The sequence below is a fragment of the Nothoprocta perdicaria genome, unplaced genomic scaffold (assembly GCF_003342845.1).
Source record: "Nothoprocta perdicaria isolate Ctin4 unplaced genomic scaffold, notPer1 scaffold_160, whole genome shotgun sequence".
Taxonomy (NCBI): Eukaryota; Metazoa; Chordata; class Aves; order Tinamiformes; family Tinamidae; genus Nothoprocta; species Nothoprocta perdicaria.
Window position 1 is genome coordinate 1,457,227 of NW_020454761.1, and position 11,479 is coordinate 1,468,705.

The 11,479-nt window shown below is 44.8% G+C and overlaps 1 long non-coding RNA gene across 1 annotated transcript; it reads right to left on the minus strand.

Moving 5' to 3' along the window:
• Positions 1-1,468: 1,468 nt before the first annotated feature.
• On the minus strand, positions 1,469-3,010 carry LOC112944150. The gene is made up of 2 exons (XR_003248720.1): positions 2,298-3,010; positions 1,469-1,849 (listed from the first exon to the last, which is right to left on the minus strand). It is a non-coding gene; the product is annotated as an uncharacterized LOC112944150 (long non-coding RNA).
• Positions 3,011-11,479: the final 8,469 nt, after the last annotated feature.

An 11,479-nucleotide genomic window follows, 5' to 3' on the forward strand; every position in this document is an offset into this window, starting at 1 on the left:
ACTTCCGATGCTTCAGTTTGAAGCCATTTCCTATCACTGGCCACCACTGAAAAGAGGCCGCCCCCCTCCTCCTCCCTCYCTCCCTTGAGGTATTTATACACGCTGATCAGGGTCCCCCCTCAGCCTCCTCTTCTCCAGGCTGAACAGRCCCAGCTCTCTCAGCCTTTGYTCATAKGGYAGATGTTCCAGGCCTCTGATCATCCTGGTAGCCCTGYGCTGGACTCTCTCCAGCAGCTCCACATCCCTCTTGTASTGGGGAGCCCAGAACTGGACRCAGTRCTCCAGATGTGGCCTCACCAGGGCTGAGTAGAGGGGGATGATCACTTCCCTYGACCTGCTGGAGACGCTTTTCTTAATGCACCCCAGGATCCYGTTGGCCTTCTTGGCCACCAGGGCACACTGCTGCCTCATGGTCAACTTGTCGTCCACCATGACACTGAGGTCCCTCTCTGCGGGGCTGCTCTCCAGCAGGTCAACCCCTAATCTGTACTGGTGTCCAGGGTTATTCCTCCCCAAGTGCAGCACCCTGCACTTGCCCCTGTTGAACCTCATGAGGTTTCTCGCCGCCCAGTCGTCCAGTCTGTCCAGGGCCCTCTGGATGGCAGCACAGCCCTCAGGGCTATCAGCTACTCCTCCCAGTTTAGTATCATCAGCAAACTTGCTGAGGGAGCACTCCAGCCCTTCATCCAGGTCGTTAATGAATAAGTTGAACAGGACCGGACCGAGAACTGACCCCTGGGGGACACCACTAAGTACAGGCCTCCAGCTGGACTCCGCACCATTGACAACCACTCTCTGCACCCTGCCATCGAGCCAACTCCTAATCCACCTCCCCATCCACTCATCTATCCCACACCTTCGGAGCTTGCCCAGGAGGATGCTGTGAGGGACAGTGTCAAAAGCCTTGCTCAAATCCAGATAGACCACATCTACCGCTCTGCCCTCATCTATCCAGCTAGATATTCCTTCGTAGAAGGTGATCAGGTTAGTTAAGCAGGATTTCCCCTTGGTGAATCCATGCTGGCTACTCCTGAGCACCTTCTTCTCCTCCATGTGTCTGGAGAGAGCAGCCAGGATGAGCTGCTCCATCACTTTCCCGGGGATGGAGGTGAGGCTCACCRGCCTGTAGTTACTCGGGTCCTCCTTCTTGCCTTTTTGAAGACTGGAGTGATGTTGGCTTTCTTCCAGTTCCTGTGTATGCAACTTCCACCATCTTTGCATTAACAGTGCCAGGCTTATGATGCTATTTCTTATGAAYGTCATCACCATACAGAAAATACTACTGCATTTGAAGCTAACAGAATACATATTTTCTTCATGATAAAAGTCTCAAACTATGAAATCAGCCTCCTTCTGCTCCATGCAGTTAACATTCATTTCACATGTGTTTTAGCACTTGGTGGTAGATAGTTACTGSCTATGCTCTTTGCCACGGGGATCTTTCCTTTTATAATTGAGAAACCTTTTGAACTGTTAATAGTTAACTTTTCTGCTGCTAAAGATATCAAGCAATTCATATGTAAATTRCAAATTGACATTGACAGCCTAAATGGACAAGGAAAGGAACAGCTTGTTCAAATACTCATGGCTATCTGTACTTAAGGTGAAAGAAAATGTGAAGTAAAAAAATATTAAGGGTCTCAAAGCATAATTTAAAATAGTCCGTAATATAGAACAGGTTACTTCTGTCATTAYGAATCAAGGACTCAAAGCAAATGTGAAGCTGCAGTTTTTTTCACAAGGGCATTTTCTGCACTTGACTTCTTCACAGTTCTTATTTTCAGTAAACTTGTCTTGGACTCACATCTCTCCGATGCCTAATCCTTGTGGAATCCACARAAAATAGGTTCTGGAAAAGAAATTATGAGAGTTAAAACAGTCCTTGAAATTGTGGTATCTTTTAACAGTTCCAGAAGAATTATCCAAAGCTTGAATTAGTTAAGAGACATCCTGCAGATCAGATTTTGCTTCTGCTTTCCCAATCCCCTCAGCACATTTTATGAGTATAAAGGATCACCAGATATCAGAGTCAAATCTTATCATTATGTGCATGCATGAATATAGTATGCAAATACATATTTGCAGTTATATATTAAAATTATGCCTTTTTGCAGGGGAACTATTAACTTGAGGTATTTATTGTACATTGAACAAGTATTTTATCTGAAATTAGATTTGGAGGCACCAAATTCTCCGTCGTAATTGTGATAACATTATTTCATGAGAATTTCATWAAAAAAAAAAAACAAAAAYATCAAAAAAACACATCTCTATACCATTTGTGTCATTTCAATTACCTGTTGTTTCCCTTAAGTATGAGTTTGTGAGCACAKGTACTGCCGCATACCAAGAATGCCAGGAACTGCATTCAGAATCTACAAAATAGCTGAAAATAGCTTGAAAATGTGTAGTGGTAAATATTTGCAAAGCAGTTACATTTACACAAAAGTATCTTTGTTGTTTTAAACTATCAACAATCCTGCCAAAATCTGGTACAATGCGCTTAACGTTCTGGTCACAACTAATTCCACTTCATCAAAGATATGCACGCATTTAAGCATGTGAMGGATCTCAGTTCTTCAGATACAAAATTTTCTAGGGCAAAGATTGCACTTCCTTAACTTTCTGTACACTGTACTAGTAAAACAGATATACAATAAGGAGCACAAATTCCAGTCAGGCCCTAAACTCCTATAGGAGCAAAGACCTGCAGCACATGCTCAAGTGTTTTGCTTGACGAACCAAGGGYCTTAATTCCTCTTGGTGCGAATTTATTCCCAGAATAACTATTTGCAAGCTCCTTCACGTTTGAATAGGATTAAAAAACCTCAAAGACCGGGTAATGCTGACTCCAGATGCACACCTAAGCATACAGATGTACACATTGGATACATGGCCGTTTGGATCTTCAAAGGTTTACAGTGTGCTAAGGGAAAGTTGGTGTAGAAATACTGCGTGCTGAGCGTTGTGCCCATTTATAAAAGCAGTACTTTCYATATGCTGTCCTTTTTTGCGGGGGAAGGAGAGGAAGGTGGAAGGCAGCGGTTACACTCGCGCCCCGGCCGCCCACGCCTCCACCTCAGCTCGCTCTGCGGGCGAACGCCGCCCGCGCGGGACGCAGCCAGGGCACCGCGAACCGAGCGCCGGCGCCCCCTCGCGGCCACCAACCCCTTCCCCGTTCGCCGCCGCCTCCGCGAGGCCACAGCGGCCCCCACAGGGCCGGAGCGAGCCCGGCGACGCCACCACGCTGTGCCGGGCTTGCGAGAAGCAGACGGCACCTCCACGGCGCGGGAGCTGGCACRCAGTTCCCTCTCAGCGACAGCTTTTAGGTGTCGGGGAGGTAAAAGCACCGCGAACACTTCACCCCCCACAGCCGCTCAGCGCCAACGCCGCCCGCTTTGTCCGCCGCGAGCGGCCCCGCCGCAACGGCCGCAACCGCTGCGGCAGCGGCGCCGCGCGCGCCGCCGCTCCCATTGGCTGGCGGCGCCGCGCGAGCAGCCAATCGGGAGCCAGTTGTCAGGCGGCCGGGGCTATTTTTAGCCTCACCGAGAGGCGCACGTACGTGTAGGCTCGCGGATGAGGGGGGCGGCGGGGCGCGATGGGGACGGACACGCGGGGCCTTAATATAGAGTTAGCCTGCCCAGACACAGGGGGGACGAGTGGTGTGCCCGTCCGAAATAACTGCGCACGGGGTTGGTACGTAGTTACMCAGGAAAATAAGCTGTGGAGGGCTATTTGTGAGGAGTAGTCCGGTCTGAATTTTGTGTGTTTTTGTGGTCTGTATATTCTTGTATAATAAAGTAACAACGCTGTAGCTGGTTGTGTCTCTGTGGTTAATATTACTTACGATAGATTGGTAGTGCCTATCGAAAAGTAGTTTACAGGTTTATAAAAAAGATCTGATAAACTCATGAATAAAACTGAAACAGTATTTTGAAGGGTTCACATAGTTAAAGTAACTTGAGACATGTTTTTTTCCCCCGGTTTCTTGCATAGGCCTGAATTCCATAAGCACTTCTAGGCACCCTTGAATTCAAGGGGATTAGGTGTGTGCTAAGCATACAAGGAAGTACACTGAGGAAGCCAGGCCCCAGGGTTAGGGGAGGAAGCGCTAAACTGTGCCAGGGGAAGCTCTGCTTCCAGCATTTGAACTGGGACATAATAAAAACATAAGTTTATTTTAGAAATGTCAAGGAAAAAATCTGGTGTTAGGCAAGTTTTTTTTTTATTATTTAAAGACACTTGCACAAACTTAATTTAGATGGATGTTTAAATATTTAGGTATTAAACCACAGGTGAGCAATAATTCGAAGGTCTGTTCTTAATTATGAGTCATCCTATTTTCTTTCTYATAGCAACTGCTCACAAAAATAGGAAGAGGGCATGAGATGCAGACCTCTGCAGCTGTGAACCTGCATCCCCCGAAAGAGCAGACTGCTTGTGTTGCCCCTGTACCACAGGGATGGATTTCACTATCTTTGCGCTGAAGTCCATGTATGGCCACCTTGAAGGAAAACCTGAAAAAAAATATAAATGCCACAAAGCCAACAGCTCTGTTACTCAGAGCGYTCCCTGGAAGATCTCTCAGTATTGCAGCAGAAATTTAGCCCAGCTGCTTTTCATAGTCATCAGCCCTTCATGTCATCAGTGATGGTCACTGTCAGGCTGTTCCCAAGTCCTTGTCCTCATAACATGATCCCTATGGATGCTTCCTGGTTGCCAGTAGGACATACCAAATTAGCAGTGAAACAAAAGAACAAAGTCTGCTGCGACAATGTTTGGATGTCATTTAAAAAAAGTGGCCTGTGGATTTAAAATCTGCCTGGAAGAATGTTGTTTATTCTGCCATTGCCAGAGCATGGATAGAGTCAAAAACATTATTTCAATGAAGTTTTTACATGCCATTGAGCGTTTTCTCTGTGTTCACGGGTTGTCAGTCTTATGTACAGATTAAACTGAGTTCTCACAGAGGAAGTTCACGCAGCGTGAATTCCGTTAGCTTTGCTGATCCCATTATGTGCCATAATGTGAGAGCGAAGATTGCTCGGCATAAATATTCATCCAGCATCTTTCAAGTCTTCACTTTTCATTCTAGTGCTGCCTGACCCTGTCTGCCACTTTTCTCCTGAATAATCATTACTGCTGAGCAATCCATTTGAAGGAAAATGAATTCGGAAGACTGAAATGCCAGGCTAACACAGGGCTCATGGGGATTGTCAGTTGGACGAGATGCAGCCCGTTGTCATATGTAGTTCTGGACATTAGGATGATAAAACACAGTTTTTGGAGTTGCATTTTACTCTGCAGAAAATGTCGTGCCTCGTGCAACGCCAATGTGAAACACACGCAGGGTGGCATTGCCCCCTGCTCCCACCATCACTGAGTTTGACCAATTCCATTAATTTTTCCCGTTTTAATTCTTGCAGGTTTTGAATTAGATCAGTGTTTTTCAGTGCAGTGTTTGCTCTTACACCACAACCCAAGGCTGTGCATACAGAGAGCCACTCTAGAGAAAATAACACTGAACTGTTTTGTGGCAGTAAGGAGACAAACACAAGGACTCATTCTGTATCAGGTGATTTGAGGCAGTTACAGATGAAGGATTTAGCCTCAACCTGATAAAATCCACCCTTTAAGTGTTGTGGGATGTGAATGTCCATTCTTCTCAATCATTAGCTTAGCCGTTAGCCTAGTATTGGAAATCGTTGTTATGATCCATTTGYGGAACAAAGCCTTGTGTTTCAGAGTGTTTTGACCTGTGAGAATGGGGACAGGTTTACCGGGTGAGCAAAGGGGTTTGCACCCCTGTATTCCTGCACTAGTGTGTGGGGTACGCTGTCTACCTGATCATGTGGCAGCAGTGTTTTCTAGGGTTTGTTTATTCATTTATTCATTTATTTATTTTTGCAGGAAGAACGATACCCGTGCACACAACCAAATTATGCGTCTGTGTTACTCCACACTCKGGAAAAGCACAGGGTCAGCACATTGAAAGTGTAAGCGGGAGAAGTATGCAGATTATGGTGTCTCACATCCATGTTTCCATCCAGCGCTTCCCCTGCCTCGGGGGGCCAAGCAGGATGAGCCCCTCTGTGGCTCAGCAGTGCAGTGTGAGGGAGGAGGCACCTGGCCCCAGGGGAGGCCGCTGGCTGCAAAGGTGAGTTGCACGGCAGGGATGCATCCCTGGGGCAGGATGAGAGACTGGATGCCTGCTCCTGCGGCAGAAATCCCGGGAGCTTTCCTGAGGGAAAGCTTGGCAGAGCGCAGCCTCCTCTCCCCTGCGCTGCTCGGAGCCAAGCCGGGTGTGGGGAGCCGTACTTCTGTCCTTAAGTGCTTGTTTTTGCCAGGTGCTGTCCTAACACCCCGTTTCTCCCCCATTTCATCCACTCACAGATTCCTTAGTCACAACTTACTTTATTTCATTGCTTCTCATCTTGGCTCCTTATTTGCAGACTCTGTACCAAGGGGGAAGAAGAAGCTGGTAGGTGCCAATTCCACTGACAGGTAGGGAAGAGTAATCATGTTACTYAAGGTAAGAACAAAGTGGTGAAAATACAGGCTTCTGGAAATCAAGTGTGAACCAGACATATTCCCGTGCTGACTGAAATGAATTATATCTCTTCCCAGTTAGCTTTGATCTGGAGTTCCAGAAAAAAAAAATAACCTGGGGTGAAGATGTTCATGGGCATAGACCCCAATGTGATGAAGTCTGCATGAATCAGAGGTCTGGTAATTGCCCAACTTCGAGCCGTCTGCCTGGCCGTTGTCACGTACTATCCCACCCGGCCTCTGGGCTCGGGTGGAGCGTAACAGAAATGGCCCAGGCATTTTCCAGCATAGGGGCAGGATGCTGCTCTCTCTCTAATGAGCTAAGTTTATAATCATGCCCCGGTCTTGTTTATAGGAAGGTTATAATGACAATCATTTTCCCACTAGCAATAGCATGATCATTTTCTTAATGTGTACTTCATGTCCACAAGTCTTAAAATAAGCCTTGTCTCTATATTTCAGTGAGTGATGCTCACATTAATACCCCTCAGTGCAGTATGCCTTTCTCTAAAAAAGAGAATTGTCTTGTAAAAGACCCGCATTTTTCTAATTAACAACAACAACAAAAAAAGTAGTACATTATATATTTTGGACTTGTCACATCACAGCATGTACATCACATTGCCTTATGTGTGGTGTGGTCAATCAGCCATGTGAGTGAAGGATTATGCATAGGCTTTTCGAATGCTTTGGGGCTTAAGCCCTCAGAGCAGGAGATCACAGATGGTTTCTGTCGTGTATTAATAGCCATCTCGGTGTGAGGAAAGGAACCCCAGAGCTCCCATAAATGCTAAAAACGTTTCACCTCTAGGATGCAGAATACATAACTTAATGCGCTATTGAAACGCTCTGGAAGCTGCTTTTTTATTATTTTTCGTTCTCTGAACTGCTTTTAAAAGGATCCAAGTTCAGAGAAACATTAATGTGCCATAAAAAATTTAAACTAATGTGACAACCTAGGATCCTTTTATTTTTGAAGCCTTTTGATGGAAGTGTAGTAACTGGATTCACAGGCAAAAATGCTGTAATCCAGTCAGCTAAGGACAAACTCACCTGTTCGATGTTCCCACTTCAGCAATGAGAGATCAGGAAACCCGACTTACCCTTAATTACCTACCCTTAATTGTACAAAACAGCATATTGCTTTGAAATGGTGGTGAACGTGGTTCCTCTCATGGAGACCTTGGGAAATGGTAGTTTATAGCTAACAAGTTAGTGGCACTGAGCCCTYTTAGGCTATGAGACCTTATTATTGGCAACATCCCGAGGTGTTAGGGGATAATAGGAAGATGTTAGGGAATACAGGTTTTTTTAGCAGTTACTGCAGGCTTGGGAAGGGATTTAATACARCAGTTTGCTTCTGACTATACTGCGTTGTTCTTTAGCAATGTTTTGCAAGATGTCCTAGCCTGTGTAGAGCTTCAAATGGAGAAAACCAAAAAAAAAAAAAGTTTGTTGATGAGCATTTAACAAAGAGGAGATTGATTTTCTGTACTTTGAGGAGTGGAAATGGATTCAATAGCACTTACAGTAGAGTCCTGATAACAGGAAAAAGTGACATCTGGAATTGACTCTGGCCTTGGCACACAGCTTGTGTGAAAGAGTAGCCCTTAAAGTCAATTCTGATCCCAGAGTCAGAAGTCCAGGTGACTGATTTCTCCAATCCACAGCATTTGAAGTTGTATTCTGGGTCCATTCCTCCACAATGTAGCATCTTGAGTCCACTCCTTCCTCAGTGCTGCTGTCCATTAACAAAAATGTTATTAAATCCTGTCATAACTTATCAGGTCATAGGGCCTGAAAAGTAACATTTGTTTCCTGTGGGTTTGTGTGTTTCCTATTTATTTGTTGCTCCCGTTGAACCACTTACCTACAGCTGTGGTAWCTGCTCCCTGCTGGACCCACTCATTGGTCCATTGGTGGGTACAGAAGCAGGTTCTGATTTCAACATGTGATTTTACTCCCCACTTGCTTTCTTACCAGTTCTCTTTTCAGCGGAGAATAACTAACCTGCCTTTTGCCTCTTACATAAAGCTTGCACTTCCTCGTTCCTTCAGTCAGTCATTTTACAAAGCGATGAGAAGGGCTGTGAGTTCTGGAGGGGAACCCTTCCTCCATCCCTGGCTGGCCCTAGGCAGGCGCAGGACACGTGGCCCAAGAGGGGTTTTGAGAAGCCCCGCCTGGCCATACGGCAGAAGCATCTGCCCAGCCTGGGCATGGCAAGGTGACATCTGAGAGGAAGCCCAAATCCATGCCTGTCCCCACGGTGCTGTGTAGCTGGCGAGCTGGCCGCGCTGCGCTGGCTCCCAGCCTCCCCCTTCTCCTGAAACATCAGTGTTGAGCTGCTGCCGTGGGCATCTCGCTGGGCTTGCTCTTCATTCTTGTTGCTGTTCCAGGTCAATAGAGYCCGTGTTCTTACAGAGCGCTGGAAAAAAAAAAAAAAAGAATGCTCTCCTGGAGCTGCAGCGGTGTCCTTATTTTTCCTTCAAGGCTGCCATATCAAGCGAACAAATACTAAACCAGTTTGTGGCTTTGTACTATCTTAGCTGCTCGTTTGTAAAGCTTTCTTTGGATTTGTCTTTTGCTTGAAATAGGACTATATATACTATATATATAAATACACACACTATATATATACATAATGTAGTATACACATTATAAATAAATACATATGTATAAAAAATAATCTACATATATACATACATTGTATCTGTTCTGTTGTGACCAATTAGTTCAAAGCTTGATGTGTTGCTCTGTAGGTGGTTAGCCAAAAATTAAAACCATTATGTAAATACAGCTTTCTCCTCTGTGATTCTCTAGTGGTTTTGCTGTGAAGTGATACTCATTTCTGAGAAGGAAGCAGACTGTTGAAAGAATAGTCATTACACTAAGTGTGGTAGAAATGTAATTGCAAGGAATGTGAAGGATGTCCAACATATTCTGGCCTTGTTTGATGTATAAAACTGTTTGCACAACTCTGCTTAGTGACTGTACAATTAATAACTGGATTGATTGCTGCAAGAGGAGGTGCAGTTAAATGCTCTCCACACATCATTCAACTCTGAATTCAGGTGACCTTTTAAGATATTTTTAAAGAGCCAACTGCTGAGAATACTCCTCATTTTCCCCGCAATTACCTCTACATACTTGTGTCTTGCCTTGCCTTAGAATTTAAGCCCTGAAAAAGATTGCCTTTGTGCCCTTTGGATTTTTGGCTAGAATGCTCCTCTTCCTGTTGTGAATTACAGCGGTCTTCACAATGTCTCTAATTTATAGTAACCATGTGAGAGTGAGCTGGGAGCATTTCGAAGAGTGCAGAACTTGCTTGTCACAAAGGTGCCTTGCAGGAGAACAAGCTCTTAGCTAACAAGGYGATATAGGTAAGAATAGACATGTATAACAAAACTGAAACAAAAGTAAATCAGAAACCAGTCAAACAAATGAACAACACGTTCCTCTCCTCAGCAATATGAGAGGTAAAAGGATTTAATGTCCAGTTATTTGCACAAAGGAATACAGTAGTTGTATGGCATTTCAGGTTTGAATCCTGGTTTTAATTTCTTTGCAACTTGGAAAACACTCTGCATTTTGAATTGGCAGAATCTTTCACACATATCCTGTGCAATTTTCATAAATTGATCCTGTTCATAGTTTAAAGTGCATTAATGAGGAAGAACTTAGCATGATTTTAAACAGCACCGACAGTATGAAATTCATGAAATGAAAGATCACCTTAAGCTGCTGCTTTGAAGTTTGTTTTCCAAATCATTTCCTACTCATGGAAAACTTGCCAAAAGTACTCCCAGAAGAGATAAAATTATTTGGCCTGCTGAAATCCATACACTTGGAGATTATCAGCAGATCAAAGACCCAAGAGTCAAGCTGTACACTGTAGGCAATTTACATAAAATGGATATGTATAAATAGATATATTACTAATCATGTATCTCTATATATTTCATTTATGTATCTCTAGTTAGTTAGTGCATGCATTACGTTTGTGGCTCTAAGCAGGTTGTGTCAGAAAGAGGGGCCTGCAAAATATATATTCTGAAAAGGCATATTTCACATGATTACTTCAGATTTACAATACTTCAGGCTGACTCTACTGTATTTATTTTCCTCCTTTGAAAATTTTCAATGATTCTTAAGTTCCTCACTCAACTACTTTTGTTGTTGTTGCAGTGTTTGTAGAATCAAAAGTTCCGCTTATGTTTTATTTCATTACACAAAAGCATCTGGATGGTTTATCTTTCATTAGATCATGGAAAGGGTACATTGCACAGAAATGACAACAACTGAAACGGAGTTTCTTATTAACACAAGTGTTTGAACTCATTGAACTCATAACAGGCTGTGAAAGTTTGTGTGTTTTTTTTTTTTTTCTTTTTATTTGATTTCCTACCGTGGAAGGTTTTTGATGAAAATAGGTCTTCTGGACAGATTTATTTGCACTTAGCTGTGCCTGCCGCCCTCCTGTGGATGATGACCTCCCCTCTGGTGGTGAAGCAAGACGTGGGTCAGGAGGTGGTGAGGGGCTCCAAAGGGGCCTCCCATCCCATCCTGTGATYGCAAGCCCAGGCCACAGAGCAGGCCCCAACAGCCGCCCCATGGCTGCCTTTCCTCAGCCCATAGAGATCCCCAAGTGTTGCACTTTATGTAACAAGCAGTGAGATGCAAAAGGAGCATTAACCAGCTGATGGCTGCATCCAGTTTTGCTCCGTGCCCCTGCTCCAGCTGCCCGTGAGGCCTGCGTGTCGCTGCCCACCTGGCGCCCTGAGCTGCCGCCCCCCAGCACCATCGGCATCAACGGCCCTCGACTTCCAGCCACTTTCTCACCTTGAGCCTGGAGCAGCAGTTGCTCCGCTGAAGGACATGCAGCTCCCTGCAGTGAAATACTTGTTCTTCTCTGGGCATGGCCCTCCTCGTC